We start from the raw sequence: 16937 nt of genomic DNA on the forward strand, positions 1-16937 counted from the left end.
CAAGGACATCCACCAAACTGCAGAAAATGTTTATCTGGTCGTCGACCTTTCGTCCATTGCCACAAGTGAGCTCTGCACGTGACGCATGCGTTATCAGTGGCTACAATGTCAAAATTGCTCATTTGCCATGACCACTCGTCATGCTTCAGTGTAATCTCGTGAAACTCGGGGAATATTGAGCTCTCACCATGTCTTCCAAAACCCATAAAAGCGGATTGTTCGCCACAAAGAAATCAGACGACAATTCAGCGACGAAAGATGGCCCGATTGAGCAGAGAAGACCGCCAAATTGCATTGGGTCGTTTACAAGCAGGCCAAAGTCAAAGTGCAATCGCCAGGCACTTCCACGTGTCCCAGAGCACCATCAGTAGACTGTGGGTCAGGTTTCAAGCCACTGGCTCCGTTGCTGACTTGCCACGAGCGGGAAGACCAAGGGCGACAACTGCTGCTCACGACCGCTTCATACGGCTCCGCCACCTCCGGAATCGTTTCCTGTCGGCCTCATCTTCTGTCCAGGCTCTCCCCGGACCACACCGATTATCGGACCAGACCGTGCGGAACCGCCTGCATGAAGCTGGTTTGAGAGCTCGCAGACCTCACAGAGGAGCTGTCCTCACCCGCCGCCATCGCCAGAACCGAGTGCAGTGGGGCAACCAGCACCTTCGCTGGACCGTCCGGAATCACTGGAGACACGTGTGGTTCAGCGACAAGTCCTACTTCCTGCTCCAGCGACATGATGGTCGGAGGAGGGTCTACCGGAGAGTAAACGAACGTTACGCGCCCAACTGTGTGGATGAGGCACCCGTTCATGGTGGTGGAGGCGTCATGGTGTGGGGGGCGATCAATACCGCTGGAAGGAGCACCCTGGTGCACGTCCAAGGGCGCATAACTGCCCAGCGATACGTGGAGGAAATTCTGCGCCCACACGCCCTTCCTCTTCTGGCTGACCAGGATGCCATATTCCAGCAGGACAACGCTCGCCCGCACACAGCACGACTCACCACCCAGTTCCTCACCGACCACCATGTCCAGGTGCTTCCCTGGCCATCCATGTCGCCAGACATGAACCCGATAGAACACCTCTGGGATGAATTGGACAGACGTGTGCGCAGGCGAGAAGAAGCGCCGGCAAATCACCGCGATCTATTGCAGGCACTTCAGGAGGAGTGGGACACCATCCCACAGCAAGATATCCGGCATCTGATCCAGTCCATGCCCAGAAGGTGCCGGGCAGTTGTTGCTGCTCAAGGCAGTCACACCCCCTACTGACTTGACAGCCTCGACACCCAATCGTATTGATTGACTGATTGATTTGAAGATGCAAATGAACTGTGTGTGCATTCAACTGTGTCCATACCAAATTTCAAACAAATAATCTAAATATTGGATTTTCTGTTAATTTTTTCGAAAAATAAAACAAATTTGGCAAGTAGCAACTATGCGTTTCTTTTTTTGAACAGTATATTTACCATAATTAACATGTCAAGCAACCAATAAGACATTTTAAGATGCATTAGGATTCTTTAGCAATGCTTGAAAATTATATATAACAGGGAAATATGTGTTTGTAAAAAAAAAATTAAAATAAATCCTTCATGAATTATATATAATCATGTTTTTCAATATAATCAGAGAGTACAGTTATATTTTGCCAGCTGCTTGATAATAGTTTTTATAAGTTTTGTAAAAGAAACAGCATGTAATATTCCTTGAATGATGTTTCATGAATTCGTAATTTAATTATATTTGGAATGGCGTTCCACATAATTGCTCCAGAATATGATAGACTCGACTTGTATAGGTCAATTCTTGGAGTTGGTGTAATTAATTTGTTACATTTTCTATAATGATTTATTTTGAAATTTGAGGCAATGAGTGTAGGGGCATTCCCTGACATAATTCTATGCATCATCACACCTTTGTTATATGCAAATCTATCTTTGATAGGAAGAATTTGCAATCGTTTATAATCAGTCATGGAAAGATATGTATTTTTTTAAAATAATTAATTTAACAGCTCTTCTATGTAAACTGCCCAAGTGTTTCAAAGTATTTGCACTTGCAGAGTCCCACACTGTGGACGCATAGTCAATAGCTGACTGAATATGTGCCTGAAAAAACAGTTTTCTTGTGCGAAGGTCTAGAAAGTGTTTGATTTTTGATAACTGAAATATTTTTTTGGATGTGTTTTTACAAAGTGTATCTACATGTTTTGACCAAGACAGGTTATTGTCAATAGTTATTCCCAAGACTTTATGGCTATCAACTTCGGTAACATCTTGATTTCGTATTAGCAATGTCGGAAATTTAGATGTTAGATTTTGTCTTTTTTGCCTCGTGGTAAGTAGCATGCATTTAGTTTTATTTGGATTCAGTGACATATGGTTTAGTTCTGACCATTCAAGTAATCGTTCAATGTTTTCTTGGAGGATATTTGCTAGTTTATTAAGATCTTGGTGACTAGAATGAATTGTAGTATCATCTGCAAATAGTTCACACATGCATTTTACAAATAGAGGTAGGTCGTTTATATATATAGAAAATAGTAATGGACCAAGAATAGAACCTTGTGGTACTCCAAATCTTACTGTTTGCTTACAAGAGTATGATTGTTTCAGATAAGTACTTTGCTGTCGGTCTGACAGGAAAGATGTTAAAATGTTTATGGAATCTGTTGCAATTCCATAAATCTCAAGCTTTTTGATAAGGAGTTTATGGTCAATTAGGTCAAAAGCTTTAGCAAAGTCAACAAATAGAGCAGCACAGAACTGATTATTATTAATGTTTGTCAGCCATTGGTCTACTAAACTAATAAGCGCTGTTTGACATGAGTGTTTTTGCCTAAAACCTGATTGATTATCATGGATCAATTTATTGTTCTCAAAGCGAGAAAGGATGTGTTTATTGATATGTTTTTCAAGAGGCTTTGAAAGGATTGATAGAATTGATATTGGTCTATAATTTGAAGGATTTGTAGTATCTCCTGATTTAAAGAGAGGAATCACTTTAGCCTGTTTGAATTGTTTAGGAAAATAGCTTTTGTCAATACAAAGGTTATAGATAAATGTCAAGGTATCTGTGATAACTGGAGCTGCCATTTTTATAATTTTTGCATCCAGACCATCTATGTCACGTGTTCCGGTTTGTTTTAGATGCTGAAGATGAGAGTAAACATCCAGTATAGTCATTGGTGGCAGTGTATGCTGAAAATGTATCTGTTTTGAATAGCAGTATTCCTTTAAATGTTCTAAATTATTTGATTGTGTCCGATCACAAGAAATTACTTTATCAGCATTTTTTGAGAAATGGTCATTGAGTGTATCTGCAGAAATGTCAATTATTTGTGAAGATTTTGTTGACGTTTCTTTGTTTGTGAGTTGGTTAATTGCTTTCCAAATAGATTTTGAATCTTGTTTAGATGTAATGAGATGTTGAAAATAATGTTGTTTACTTTTTCGTTTCAAGGAATTTACTTTATTTCTTTGTTGTGTGTACTCTTCGTGAGTACCATGTTGTTTTAAGAAGTCACGGTAATTTGCAGCATTTTCTATGTCTTGGTCGATCCATTTGGGTTTTTCTGTCTGCTTTACTCGATGTGTTTTCAGTGGTGCATGTTTATTGTAAATGATAATGAAAATATATGTCCAAAACTCTAAAGCTTCGTCAGGATTTGTAAAATTGTAAGTATTTGAAAGTGGGCTATTTTTGAGATCAGAAAGAAATGCACTTTCACTGAAATGAGAGAATGAACGATATGTAATAGTTTTGTGACCAACCCTTGGAATTTTAACCCCTTTACCAGACCAAGTGATACAAATGGGAAAGTGGTCACTGACAGAAAAAAAGGGTACACATGTTTCTTTGATATGACGTTTTTCAGAAACATAAATATGATCAATGAGTGTTTTAGAATTGGGAGTAACTCTTGTTGGATTTTGGATCATTTGATGTATATTTAATAGATTAATAGTGTCCAACCAAGTTTTATTTTGTTTCAGAAGATCAATATTAAAATCTCCTAGAAGAATTATTTCTTTTGATTCATTTGAAACTGTATCCATCATATCCATGAATTCATCATACCAGTGAACCTTTTCTGCTGGATTTCGGTAGCAAAAACCAACAATGATTGGTGCTGATCTTTTTAATCATATTTCTAACCAAATGCATTCAACACCAGGTACGTGTTTCAAGATGTTGAAGACGCTTGTAAATTATTGATTCGTTAATATAAACTAACAAGCCAGTTTCTAAGTGTTTTGTAGAATCTCTTCGTAATGTATTATAACCTGAAATGGAAATATCTGAATCAGGTATGATGTTAGATAGTCGAGATTCCGTAAAGCCAAAAATATGAAAGTTGTTACTGTTGTTTGAAAGTAAAGATAATATGTCTGTTATTTTGTTATATGCATGGTTAATGTTTAAATGGCCGATATGGAGTCCTTCTTTGAGAAGCCAATGATTTTGACAATTATTATTTGAAGATGCCATAAGATTAGTTTAAAAACCTAACAAAAATTTACGATGACGGAATATGGATGAAGCTGAAATGTGTACAAATGAAATATAAACAAATGTAGTTCATAAACACAATTCTAGATACAATATAACAGATTAATTAATGTTGTAATATAAATAACAATGTCACAATATGCAATAGCTTTGAGTTGGTGATGAAGTCCTTTTTCTTCTCTCAAAGAATTGCAATCACTGAATTTTAGTTAAGTTAACAATGTCACAATATCACAATATGCAATAGCTTTGGGTTGATGATGAGACAATCATCTTATACATATACACCGGTACTCCACGCATCGTTTTTTTCTCATTGATACCACCATTCATAATTATCCTCAATGGTGTTTGGATGAGTGTTCGTTTCTTAAACCGTCCCATACCAGCTACGTCGGCAGCAATGCTTTGTGGAGAGTTTGCAACTATAACTGAATTGGCTGTTTGCCACCCCTGTGGAAACATTGTGTCGATCTTAACGACTGTAGTGGTCTAGTGAATAAGACATCGGCCTCTTATGCGGTAGGTCGCGGGTTCCAATACCGACCGCGCCTGGTGGGTTAAGGTACCGACTCGCCCCCGCCCATCTCGATCTCGCCCCCGCGCATCTCGCCCATCTCGCCCCCGCTTTGTAGTCGCCGACTTCACGGTCTACTTGCTTACAAACTGTCAAGGGTGCCATCTTGCCCCCCCCCCCCCCCCCCCCCAAGCAGTGCCAACTTGTCCCCGTGTCTAAGTTTTACCTGAGTTTACCGTATCCCATGCGATGAAGTCGACGTTTGACGTTTCTCCTGCAAAACAGGTGAATCAAAATTGACACATTTACCTGAGTGTTTCCTGAGTTTACCTGGTTTCTGTTCAGTAAAAGTCACTTCACAACCATGGTTCTACAGGTCGCGACCACCAGTCGGGGAGGAAAATGTATTTTTAACGAGTTCCAGCTTAATTATAATTAACGTTACCTTTGTATCCTTTGTGGCAAATGCAGTCACCTGTTCGACTTGGACAATCGCATGTTGTGTGTGTGTGTGTGTGTGTGTGTGTGTGTGTGTGTGTGTGTGTGTGTGTGTGTGTGTGTGTGTGTGTGTGTGTGTGTGTGTGTGTGTGTGTGTGTGTGTGTGTTGTTACTAACGAAAAGAAACCGTCAAAAGCCTTTTCAATTTATTGAACACTAAATGGAAGAACGGTTCTTCTCTAACTGGGGATTTTTAAAGATGATCTAAAACCACTATTTTTGCTAATTGGACTTTGGGATGAATCAAACTATGAACTCCTGTTACATTCCCAAAGTAAATTTGTCCCTACGATTTATACCATTTCCGCCCCTATTTGTTGTACCATACACAAACACAGACCGGACACCCGAAGGAGCTTGTCTTGGTTTGTGCAGGTCACCTAAGTTTTAATTCCCCACCCAACTAGCTACTTTTAGGACCGTTCAATCAAGTATCACCATTCTTGTGCATTTGTGTATTATAAGAATTCGCGCCAAAAGTAAATGTTAAATGTGCTGTGCCACATATTAATGTTCAGTTAAACATACAGATACCGTGTGTTTTATATCATGTTTTTTGTTTATTGATTAAAAGGGCACGCTAAAGCGTCTTCCCAAAAGTAAAAAAAAAAAAAAAAGTAAACAAATAAAAATCAAGTATCACCAGATACTCTAACAGTCCGGGTGTTTACCTTTCTAACTATAGCTACGCTTTCATCTCCTATCTGTCGTTTTAATGCTTGCTGGTGTTTGAGATAAACAAAGCCAGCAATATGCAGAGTTGTCCTTTGAAACTTACACACCTACTCCAGCCTATCTGTGCAAAGAAACAAGAATCTCTACTTTGTACCCTACTTTATTCCTTGGAAAAATGCAAAGCCTCTTGGGACTCATTTATCCCAGCTCTTTTATACTAATCTGCCTGGAAACATACACAAACACACGGAACCTGATACAGATTGGCTGACAAAAAATAACTACCGTACTTGCAAAACAGAAAGGAACTACATGCAAAACATTACGCGGACAATGTAGTCCGCCCTTTTTTCCTTATCTTCAAACTTGCTGATAATTACAGTACTTGTTCAATAGAAATTTACAATATTTATCCAAATTACCAATATATCTTCATTAACCCCTTGACTGCCTTAGGACGGGTATACCCGTCATGCACTGGTGCATTATTTCCATGATTAGATACTAAAAACAGATTCTTGGTTCAATTTCCTTTCAAAATAACATAGGTTTTACTTTCCTACCTACTGCCAGTTTGGAGCTAGATTTTTTTGTGAATTAATACACCCCGAACTCCAATATTCCCTGGCAGTCAGGAAGTTTTGATTGGCAGCGAAAGGGTTAAAGAAACACATTTTTCTGTTAGTTTACAAATTCTGACTGTTCAGACAGAAACCAAAATTGAGATTATCTCCCCTGCATAGTCTATTAGTTTCGTTATACCTTGGTTTGCAAGCCACACTACATAACCTCTTAAAGGCTGGAGCCGGCGATATCATAACAGATGAAGACTCTGCGTGCCATGGCAGTCTCAAACTTTCAATCATTACATTTTCTTACAATGCGACCTTGTTTAAATGTGGCTCCTCCGCCACAGCTGAAATACAGCACGTATTGTCATGGTAGCCCTCAAACTTATCGCAAAAACCTCCCGCGGTGCAATCATTTGTTGTGCTAAGTTTATATGGTTTGTCCACGTATTTTGAACAATCGCGTTACATGAACCAGATCTTCACAATTAGACCGCTTTGCCCACTTACGCCATGGATGTATTTCAATAGGCTCGTCGGTTGTGTGTAGTACATATGACTCTGGCCCATTATTACACCCCCGGTATAGGGGTGTGTATAGGTTTCACTCGATGTGTTTGTGTTCGCAAGTAGATCTCAAGAATGAACGGACCGACCGTCACAAAATTTGGTGAACAGGTTCTATACATTCCTGAGACGGTCCTTACAAAAGTTGGGACCAGTCAAACACACGGTTAGGGAGTTATTGGTGGATTAAAATTATACAAGGCCTGGTATAGACGGACACCCCCGTTGGTCAAAGGGAAATAACCATTCTCACTGCCACCAACTGAGAAGGTTATTTCCCTTTGACGGGGGTGTAGTTCCTATCGGAGGAATTTCTTGTTTTGTAAGAAGCAGATACCATGGAACTCATGTACTGTAATCCTGATAATGCAGCGATCTCCAGAGTCATCAGGGAGTCTGACAAAGTCCACAGTTGCAGGAGAGGTTTCGGCATTCCTGTTTGTTTGTGAGGTCACCCAAAACAAAGCATCTAACTTGGCTTTTAGTTCCAATTCTAAACTATTTTCTTCACTTTTCTCCAGCCTGACACCTTCGCAAATGAACTTCGTGGGTTTTTTCCTCGTGTATGTTTGTTCACGAATACCGAAAAGCACTGTTCCGCCTTCAGCAAGCTTAGACAAAGCTGCAATGTATTTTCCAGGACCATGTGCACCTCATACGACTTCTATCAAAGAACTTTGTCCTGTGTCTCCGATTGCCTTTGCCTGAAGGTACTTATTTTCTTGAAAAAAATGTTTTACCATTTATTAGGACTGCTTGACCAAGGCGAAAATCAGAGTCTGTTGGCAGTTCCCGGTCAGATACAGGAGAGTGACGGGCTCCATTTTGGTTTTTTTTCTATTCAGTCTGCATTTCGGAGTGTGGAATTTGTTGCTTGATCCCTTTATTTCTTGAAAAAAGAAGTGTGAAAGTCAAGTGTGCTTAAGATTGGGGAGTCTTTACGTGGTTTCACACGGATACGAAAATGATTTTCTTCAAGACTCTGCCGTTCAAATGTGTCAGCAAAAGAAGATCCATCCGGGATAAGCTTCTCAAGTTCGTCATCCCAGCTCGAATCAAACGCGTCCAGGATATGACAATCATTTGCATGGAAGACAATATTTAGACCACAGGGTCTGGCTCCATAAGAAGCCTGGAAAATGAGTTCCGTTGTCTCGAAAAGGGTACAATTATTTGACATCAAATTGTCTCATGACATGGTATGTGTAGTCAGAAAAATGTTCTCACATTTAGTATTGCACATTCTCTGGAAAATTGCAACATAAGGGGGGGGGGGGGGGATAATCGCCCAGTGTCAGTCACAAAGAGACAGTTGCCGAAATCTATTTTTATTCATTTTAAAATATTTTTTTTACAAAAAACTTGTTTTTTTTTGTTTTTTTATTGGGGGGGGGGATTTGTTTAGAGTCACACATCAAGAAGTTTCTTTCACCCCCAAAAAATAAATAATAATAATTAAAATGTTAAAAAAAATTAAAAATATGTAAAAAAAAATAATTTTTTTTTTTTTTTTTTAATCAACTTTAAGGTTGCAGTACCACCTGGGATTTTGAAAAAAACTCTATTTTCCATTCCATAATGTGTTATTTTAATACAGAAATGCCTCAATATTGTCAAACATTTTGAATTTGTTGTCGTAATTAGTGCCAATATCGTATTTCTACACAGTTGATGTGTCAATTTTGACATTCTCATTTTGACGCGTAAAAAAAGTTTGCGTTTTCCTGTGATGTTTTTTGAAGTATTAAAAATACAGTGTTGACATGTTGCAAAAACACAACCACACTGTGGAGCTGTGTGCCATACATCAAAAAAAAATTTTTTGCACACTATGTTTATTGTTCCTTAACATTGAATGTATGATTTAATTTGTGACCGAAGTTTTACTGAAATTGGATGATATATATATATATATATATATATATATATAACTATAAATGGGAACTTAGGTCTCCCGCTCCAAAAAGGGATTTTAAGGTTCCCAGTAAATATATTGGATATTTATCAATGAAATTGTAAGTAAATCACCACAAATACATACTTTCAAGGTTGATTATTTATTGACAGAAGACTTATTTACAAAAATAAAAAAAACTGCAGATATATGATTTGTCATGGTGGCCCTAAGGTTTTTTGAACATATAAGGGGGTTTGGGGTGACTAACCTTAACCCAACCTTAAGTCACCCTTTTGAAAAGGGGGATTTAAGGTCACCAGATATATATAAACAAGAGGCGAAGCCTTCAAGGCTCACGTAAGAAATCGACAAACAGTAACACAAACTCAATCACTCCGTCACACATACACACACACACACACACACGCACACGCACACACACACACACACACACACACACACACACACACAGTAAGCATAGGTGAAACTGTGCAAGAAAGCGAGACCCTGGATCTGCCAAGTAGTCTCGGCCCGCTCACAATAACAATGACCGAGACGTTCAGTAATTCCTTTGCGTGACGTCTAACCCTCTTACGTCATAATGTGACGTCTTCAAATAGTTTCTATCACACACGTCAAACACTTTTGACCGAGACTGACGTAATCCATAGACTCGGAAATGTTAAAGTTTCTATCACACACACACACACACACACGCACGCACGCACGCACGCACGCACGCACGCACGCACGCACGCACAGACAGACAAAGTTTATCATCGCATAGGCTACACTTACGTGAGCCAAAAATGTGTCCAGGCTTAAAAAGAATGTTGTAGCTTTCTGTAGGGAGTTTGGTGGCTAAAATTAATTATCATTTATCATCAGTTAGAAAAGGGGGTTTTACAGAGAAAAACCTGCCTACAAGATTGAAAGTATGAGCAGCTAATAAACAACTTAGCAAACATTGCTCTAGAATGCCCCTTTAAAGGTACAGATCGGCCCACTTTGATCTAACAGAAACTATATCAAATAATTCATTTTCATTTTTTCATTACTTTATTGGATATTTATCAATGAAATTGTAAGTAAATCACCACAAATACATACTTTCAAGGTTGATTATTTATTGACAGAAGACTTTTCATTTCATTTTCATTACTTTATTGGATATTTATCAATGAAATTGTAAGTAAATCACCACAAATACATACCAGGTTGGTCACCCCAAACCCCCTTATATGTTCAAAAAACCTTAGGGCCACCATGACAAATCATATATCTGCAGTTTTTTTATTTTTGTAAATAAGTCTTCTGTCAATAAATAATCAACCTTGAAAGTATGTATTTGTGGTGATTGCTGGGAAATTCGGGTCGCTTCCTCCCAGTGGAAAGCTAGCAGCAACGGAGTCGCGCTACCCAGGTGTCTGCGTGTTTAGGTGTATTCAGCCACCTGCACTTATGGCAGAATGATCAAGGTCTTTTACGTGCCATTGTGATGACACGGGGGTGGGACATGGCTTCCGTCTCTGGGTCTGCACATAAAGTTGACCCGTGTCCATCCCGGCCCGAATTCGAACCTGCGACCTTCCGATCACAAGTCCAGTGCTCTACGAACTGAGCTACCGGTAATTGTCCAGGTTTAAAATAATGTTAGCTTTCAGTGGTGAGCTTGGTGGCTAAAAATAATTATGTTTCACGGAAGGCAGTATCGTCCCTCCGTTGACATCAATCAACTGATGCAACATTTTGTCATATATCGTTTTGGCTAAATTAGGTGAATCTGAATTTGTTGCATAAATGATTTTATGTGAACTTGCGAACATAAACCTACCTACAAGATTGAAAGTATGAACCGTTTAGATTTTTAAAACATACCAACAAGAGAGTTTACATTTGTTGTTCACTGCACCCAAAAGAACTTCCTCTATAATGTTTGTATTCTTATTCCTAACACTGCATATTTGTAACATAATTTATGAAATTTTCTTTAACTTTCAAATTGAAACCAATGAAATCTTAACAAGGCCGAAGTGAAGAAGGAAATCATTTGTTATAGGTGAAGAGATATATATGCAGTAATCTACGCCCTTTTAGACGGTCATCCATCCGCATCTTAGCCCCCTCGCTGCTTAACTTGGGTGTTATAACGGGAACAGATCCATGAGACCATCAATAGCCTGGTAATGCTGAAAAAAGTCTTTATTCCAGACAAGAAAAAAAACCGACTGGTATATGATTATGAAACGCATCATTGACAGAATTATGATTGAACTCAACAGTATGTGTTTTTGGACAACCTAATACAGAATAGCCGACTTGCACAATACCCCGCTTCAATAGCTCTCGAGTGTGAAAGAGAAGGAAAGTTCACTTCGCTGCGGGCAAACGTTTTGCTCTCACAAGCACTGGTGTTTTCTGGCTTGTGTGAAATAAATGTTTTAAAAAAAAACTTGATTGCCTTTTCTTTTTGCACGGGCTATGCTTGGGTGCTTTGAACGAACTTTCGAATTATTCTCGCGGCTATCATTGCTGCAGCACACTTTTCACATTGAAAATTCACAATTTTATGAAAATTATGAATTGTCAAGGCGAAGTGTCTGCAAACTCTCACTGAGCTATCCGGACATGCCCCCATTTTGCGGCAGATCTCGCAAGGCCATGAAAGTTACGGCAGATTTATCGCGCGATTTGGCGGTGCAGGCCGATAGTGCAAGTCGCCTATTGTCATAAAAGGGAAAAGGGGGCTTTAAAGCAACAATCGGATGACTTAGATACACGATAAAGTGCTGTTCACATGGAAGACTTGCAACCAACTTGTGACCAACTTTCAAGCGATTTTAGTCGGCGGCAAGTCAAATCAAAATCTCTGCCCATGTGAACAGCACAACCTCGCAAACTAGGGATGACTCGGTCCTGTCGGGATAATATTCAGTACGTTTAAACCCGACGGGATGAAACTTATCATGGATCACCTTTAGACACCCTATTACAATTTACATGTATTGAGAAAATATGGTAATTATTGTTGTTGTTTTATTTTTCTGTCATTTGTGTGGTAGCACTGTTAATGTCACTGGAATTTCAAATGCAAGCATTAATTGTTTGTTTGTTTGCTTAACGCCCAGCCGACCACGAAGGGCCATATCAGGGCGGTGCTGCTTTGACATATAACGTGCGCCACACACAAGACAGAAGTCGCAGCACAGGCTTCATGTCTCACCCAGTCACATTATTCTGACACCGGACCAACCAGTCCTAGCACTAACCCCATAATGCCAGACGCCAGGCGGAGCAGCCACTAGATTGCCAATTTTAAAGTCTTAGGTATGACCCGGCCGGGGTTTGAACCCACGACTTCCCGATCACGGGGCGGACGCCTTACCACTAGGCTAACCGTGCTGGTCAAGCATTAATAAATTTACAGTAACAAAACTAACATGCAACACAATCTATGTTCGCAGTCAGAAACATGCAACACAATCTATGTTCACAGTCAGAAACATGCAACACAATCTATGTTCACAGTCAGAAACATGCAACAAAGTTGTACAAATATGTATCATTTTATTGACACTCAAGGAAACTTTAGAATGTTCATTTAAAGAACTCAAACAATTGTAACTGTAGCTTAAAGAAATTAACAATAACTAAAAACACTAAATTGGAACTAAGGTAACATTACAATGTCCATCTAAAGAACTCACTTGTAACCTTTAAGGTAAACAGGAATAACATGGGATGTCCCGCTTGTCCTAACATGGGATGTACTGGTCGTCCTAATGTGGGATGTGTCGAACAACCTTATGTGGGATATCCCGGTTGTTTTAACGTGGGGTGTACCAGTCATCCTAATGTGGGATATCCCAGTTGTTTTAACGCGGGATGTACCAGTCATTAATGTGATAGTTGTATTGGTCACCCTAACGTGGGACATGTACTGGTCAGCCTAACTTGGGGCATGTTGTCGCCATCCTAAAATGGGAGATGTACCAGTTGTCCTGATATGTACCGGTCATCCTATTTCATTTATACATTGCTTTAATTCCAGTCCATGGGTCTTCTCAGGACTAAGGACTGGGATTTTATCCTGTGACCTGCATCACAAGATTTTCGCAATCATAGTTGACGGAACTGTGCCACGCTCCTCTACTTTCTTTATTTGGTGTTTAACGTCGTTTTCAACCACGAAGGTTATATCGCAACAAGGTAAAGGGGGGAGATGGGATAGGGGAAAGGGGGGGGATGGGATAGAGCCACTTGTTAAGTGTTTCTTGTTCACAAAAGCACTAATAAAAAAATTGCTCCAGGGGCTTGCAACGTAGTACAATATATGACCTTACTGGGAGAATGCAAGTTTCCAGTACAAAGGACTAAACATTTCTTACATACTCATGATACTGCTTGACTAAAATCTTTACAAACATTGACTATATTCTATACAAGAACCACTTAACAAGGGTAATAAGTGAAGAATTTTATGGGTGAGAAAAGGAAAGTAAAAGGACTTTGGGGAGGCAGAAATAGAGAAGAAACAAGAAAAAGATCCTAATTAGGTTCACGGCATCGAGAGTGATGCGACCTTCTCTCAGAAATTAGTAGAGAAGGCTCCCCCATCCACCACCCGGGGGACGCGCCTCTACGCCAATTAGGGGGCGCCACGCTCCACTACGAATGAGCTACATTCCGCCCAACCAACTGGACAAAACCCGTTGGATGGACCGAACCCGGGTCCACAACGGGAAACAAACACATCTGCAGCCCCAGACAATTTTAAGTGGGCAAAACCAGTTCACAACAGGAAACGAGCACATGTGCAGCCCCAGACAATACCCCAGAAATGCAATTGTAAGATTGTATGGAGAGTTTGAAGGGTGAAAAGAATAAAGGTGAAGAGAAATAGTAAAAGATAAGAGAAAGTGATGTTTTACTCGCGACTCTTACGACAAGCACAACACCCTAATGTGGTAAGATGTACCGGTCCTCCAAACGTGCGGAAATGTACCAGTCATCATTATTGCATTGCAGAGAAATGCAATTATTTTCAAAATGCTTCAAATTCAATACACAACAACAATAAATGCATGAGTGTTCGCGGTAAGTAAGTGTGCCTATTCTTCAATAATTTCCGCATGCATTTCTTGTTTTGGAAATTAGTACCAAGGCAAAACATGAGCATCAAACGACATTCCAAATTTGAGCGATATTTTACCAAGGATGCATTGCGTACGTTGCTTTTCCAGTCATCTGTAAGCGTTTGTAATGCATCTTTGGTAAAATTTGGAATGTCATTTTATGCGCATGTTTTGCCTTGTCTGTTGTCACTAATTTCTAAAATAAAAAATGCATGCATAAAGAATAGGCACACTTACTAAGTTACTTACTCAAGTTACTGCGTACACTCATGCATACATTTATTTCAGTTATGTATTGAAGAATTTTGAAAATAATTACATTTCTTTGCAATGCAATAATTCTAAACCTGGATTTCCTTATGCTAATGCTTCATTGTAGTCAAGCGAAGTGTTTTCATGTGCTTACAAACAAGTTTAGACCACCAAGGGTAAACAGCCCTTTAATAATAATAATAATAATAATAATGATAATTCTTCTTCTGCGTTCATGGGCTGAAATTCCCACGTTTACTCGTGTTTTTTGCACGAGTGGATTTTTAAGTGTATGACCGTTTTTACCCTGCCATTCAGGCAGCCATACGCCGCTTTCGGAGGAAGCAGGCTGGGTATTTTTGTGTTTCTATAACCCACCGAACACTGACATGGATTACAGGATCTTTTCCGTGCGCACTTGGTCTTGTGCTTGCGTGAACACATGAAGGGGGATAAGACACTGGCAGGTCTGCACATAAGTTGACCTGGGAGATCGAAAAAATCTCCACCCTTAACCCACCAGGTGGCAGCGCCTGGGATTCAAACCCATGACCTCTCGCTTTGGAGGCCGGCGTCTTACCACTAGGCCATTGCACCCGTCAATAACAATAATAACAAGAAGAGCAAACGCTCGATCGAGTCACTTTCGCAGTTCTGAATATTATATGAGGCATCAGATGGACAGGAAGAAATTGCTATTCACAACACAATGAGTCACGTTCACATAAAATTTGAGCCCGGTCACTTTTATAGTTTCCGAGAAAAGCCCAACGTTAAGTTGTGTGTTGCCGAACAGAAAAGGCTAGTTATCTCCCTTGTTTTTCTGATAACGTTCGTAAAAGGCTACAGATGTAAATACTTTGATGTAAAGAATAATCCTACAAAGTTTCAATCACATCCGATGAACTTTGTCAAAGATATAAAATGTCTAATTTTTCCTTTGACGCTGACCTGTGACCTTGAAAAAGGTCAAAGGTCAACGAAACCATCGTTAAAGTGTAGAGGTCATTGGAGGTCACGACTAAACAAAATATGAGCCCGATCGCTTTAATAGTTTCCGAGAAAAGTCCAACGTTAAGGTGGTGTCTACGGACGGCCGGCCGGCCGGACGGACGGCCGGCCGGCCGGACGGCCGGCCGGACAGACTAACACTGACCGATTACATAGAGTCCCTTTTTCTCAAGTGACTCAAAAATAATAATAATAAAGTACTTTCGGAAAGCCTCAAGCGTATTACATTAATTGGCATACACATTGTTGATACAGGTATTAAAAACATACAAATTAAGAAGTAAGTAAATGAATTGATAAACGAAGTGAGGAACAATAAGTTAATAACCCAAACGATTTTGCACAGAAATACATATATACACAAAAGCAAGCAATATTAAGACATACGGCGTATAAAAGACGATATATAAAATCAATACTGTGAGGAAATCTAAACAAGATACTAAATAGTAGTTTTTGACATTCATAAAAAAGCATGCTATTCATACCTGTCAAGTCCTACGCATTCTGCGTAATTCTTACGGTTTTTCGGTGTTTTTTGGGTCCTACGTCGTATACCTCAAACCATACGCATTTTCAGCATTTTTTTTTTTTATTGATTTAAAAAAAAAAAAAATTATTTATTTATTTTTTTTATTTTTTTTTTGCTGGCATGGACTGCCGTTCATTCATTTCTGAGGAGGAGCTTGCACCAGCAACACAACAGAAGTTCTGGCATGATGTGCGCCAGTTCTACGTGGCCTGTGTGAGGAAAATGTTGAATAAATTTCCATTTGGCAGTGAAACCCTGCAACACCTTTAAGTGCTGGATCACAGTCTGGGAGCTGACACACTGACTGCCTTCTTGCAGGTCAAAATTAACTCTGATGCATGCTGCCATGATTTTAAGGTGACTGGCAGCATGATTGACAAAGCAAAGATTTGCACAGATTTCTTTCTTTCTTTGGTGTTTAACGTCGTTTTCAACCACGAAGGTTATATCGCGACGGGGAAAGGGGGGAGATGGGATAGAGCCACTTGTTAAGTGTTTCTTGTTCACAAAAGCACTAATAAACAAGAAGAGCAAACGCTCGATCGAGTCACTTTCGCAGTTCTGAATATTATATGAGGCATCAGATGGACAGGAAGAAATTGCTATTCACAACACAATGAGTCACGTTCACATAAAATTTGAGCCCGGTCACTTTTATAGTTTCCGAGAAAAGCCCAACGTTAAGTTGTGTGTTGCCGAACAGAAAAGGCTAGTTATCTCCCTTGTTTTTCTGATAACGTTCGTAAAAGGCTACAGATGTAAATACTTT

Source organism: Littorina saxatilis, unplaced genomic scaffold, assembly GCF_037325665.1.
Source record: "Littorina saxatilis isolate snail1 unplaced genomic scaffold, US_GU_Lsax_2.0 scaffold_163, whole genome shotgun sequence".
In the NCBI taxonomy this organism is placed as follows: domain Eukaryota; kingdom Metazoa; phylum Mollusca; class Gastropoda; order Littorinimorpha; family Littorinidae; genus Littorina; species Littorina saxatilis.